Raw genomic sequence first — 3,204 nt, 5'->3', positions numbered from 1 at the left:
GAAACTGCGACGTGCACTTCCGGAACGCGTCGCCTCTTTTCAAATTAAAAGTAATCGTTTCTTCTCTTAAAGTCCCCCTGTAGTCAATCATGTTATCCATTAAAACTCATCTTTGATCACCAAATGTTACATGCCTTAAAATAGCTTGAATTTGTCTCTTGATTGCATCACCCTTGCCTCATTTAGTATACTTAGTATTCTATATTTATTATTATATGAATATGCAAATGAGCCCCGCCTCCATTCACTAGCTCAGCTCAGAGATCCACTTGTTGACGATCACACGTTGATCTGATTGGTTACAAGGTAGTTTGTGACGTCAGAAACACCAGCGATTTCAAAGCGTGTTTTTGAGACTGTCTTTGGTTCACTGCAGTTTTAAGGAGAAAATACTCAGCAATGCTGTCAACTTATGGATTTTCTAAAGCATATTAAAAACGCAGCATAGACATATTAAGAACCACAGGGGGACTTTAAAAGTTTAGGATGCACTGAGTGATCTAAAATTCATTCCTGATACATATTTCTTTCTTTCTTTTTTTCCCACTGGTTTGAATCCAAGGTATGATTCAGTTGAAGCTTTTCAAAACTCTGATTCAATCGAAACAAAACAATTCGCAAAACTCGATTAGCTCGAAACGCCGCAGGTGTACACACTCCGCCCAAAATGTACAGACAATATTGTGAAAAAATATAATTACAGTTACAATACAAGTCAACTCCTATTTTCACTGTAGGAACATTTTAATGTAAAGCGATTTCAGACACCCCTTTTGTGGACCGTACCATTTTTAACCACCGTGGCTAGAAGCAACGGAGATAGAGAACGACTTCAACTTCTCAAGCAAGTGTCAACGTTGAATGACAAAACGCTAGTTTCATAAAGTATCATTCTTTTCAACATTCCTTATTTGTATATTCAAAAATATTTAAAATAATCTAATTTAATACAGTTATAATTGTTCAATGTAAATTATTTTATTGTATTGGTAACAGCCTAGTGTCTAATTATTTTAATTGAATATATTTATCAAATTTAAGAATTTGAAATGAAAGATGGAGCATACATTTAATAAAAATAATAAAATTTAATATGCCCCCGGACCCCCCTACAGATACCAAGCTCCACCTACAAAAAAAATGTGGGAAACACATTAGGCTATATGATGATCTACAAAAAAAAATACACATTTAATTATCTTATTATTAAAATACATTATTATGATTTTACCACCTCCGCCTCATTTTGAGCCAGGAAAAACCCTGGCAGTAGGCTTCTTGTAAAGTAATTAGGCTACTTTTACTAGTAATTAGAATGGTATTTCAGTGCACTTAACTTCTAACTTTTGGGAGTTGATCAAAACCGTTCTCTTTTGGATATATAATAACAATGAGATATTCTGTAGCCTACTGATTATCAGTTTGTCGCATGTTTAGACCTTGTATGTGTGTTGCACAACACATGTTGCACTTGGCGATCACGGTGGGGATTGATATGGTATTGGACCATGATGGTCATAGAAGAAGTGAAGAAGCAGTACCCCCCAAATATGGTGGGGTAATTCGCACTCTGCGCACAATCAATTAACTCGTTCGTTGGTTTACCAAAAATCAACATCAGCATCAGCATCAGAATTTTGGAATGTTTCTTTTTTATAATCATAATATTATACATTAATATTATACACGTTGAAATGCAAATGTTGAACAATATGCACGCAAAAAATTAAAATAATAATAATAAGAAACAAGAATAAGAGAAAAACAACTACAGAAATAAATAAATAAAAGTCTTGTGGGTAATAGTATACAAATCAGAATAAGGGTACAGTATAAAATAAAATAAACAAATACATACATACATACAAAAATAAATAAATGTTTCGAAACAAGGTTTCAACGATTTGATGTATCAAAGCCTCGTTTGTTGAAATCACGTGACTTGGCGAAGAAAGCTAGAAAAACAGCAAACTTATTCAAAATTGATCAAGACAAGTATATATGAGCTCTGTTCATCCTGAAGCAATGAAAACTGCATTTTTATAACCGCGTTTTGTGGCCTCATACGGTGTAAATGTATTACATTGTTTCCTTTTTGCTACCCTGGTTACCTTTTGAGACAAGATCCGAATCACTGATTCGGAATAAAGGAGTCGAAAAGGTTCCGGAGCTTCATGAAGCTCGCGTCAGTAATACCGAGCGCCACCGCGGGCGGCAGTAACGCGTCACTGAAGAGGCTCTGGCTGAAGGAATACACACAGAAGAAGAAGAAGATCCCACGATTCCTCTTGTCCACGTGTGAGGAGAGGACTGGGGCTTGATCAGCAAAAGGTAGAGAACAGTTTAATATTCCGTTCAGCTGACTGATTTTACTTTGTATTGATCTTTATATTTAGAGATTGAAGATTTGAACTGACCCAATGATTAAACACACTACCCATCTGACCCTGCTCAGGGGAAAGATTATCTTATCTTAGCATGAGGGTCGATCTCAGTCTTCTTCTTCATGACTCTGAGGAGAGTGTTTCTGCTCTAACTTCTTCTCTTCTCCCCTCAGCCCTGGCTCCTGTGCTGGAAGACTCTCGACATCTGCTGAGAAATACTGTCGTCTACTAGTCTTTGACTGTCTTGTACTTTTGTGTTCAGTTGGTTCAATAAATTTCCTACATAAACAACCTTTCTGTGGTGTGTTGTTTTTTTCACTCTGATTCGTTGTTGAGATAATTTATGGTTGTTGTTTTATTTAAAATAATAATAATGATGAAAATGTATGTTAAGTGTTGTGTGGACCACAGGAAGACTAGCGGTCGAAAAAAGAAATGGAAATGTTGGCCAATGCCGAAGCTTATGTTCTGCATATCTTTACGACTATGTGCAATTAAGACACTAGAAAATAGTTTGAATGTAGTTATAATAACAATATTGTAAAAGTGTTTGTTTTGTGCAACGGAAATCCTTTGGGGAAAGAAAAAAAATCAAAATATTAATCTTAAAATAGGCAGAAACAATTAGGTTCAATATTACCAATAAATAAAAAACACAACTGAAGATGAACTATATGGTGCTGATGATAATATTAAGCTCCTTCAACCCTGCAAAAATTTTCAAATAAGCATTTACTTAAATTTATAGTAAATATACGTTAATTAAAAACACCGTCTAATCTTCGACTTAATTCTGATGCGCGTGCGTGTCGTCACTCGT

Source organism: Leuciscus leuciscus, assembly GCF_965113295.1.
Source record: "Leuciscus leuciscus genome assembly, chromosome: 24".
Lineage (NCBI taxonomy): Eukaryota > Metazoa > Chordata > Actinopteri > Cypriniformes > Leuciscidae > Leuciscus > Leuciscus leuciscus.
Note: the sequence above shows the minus strand (reverse complement) of the source record.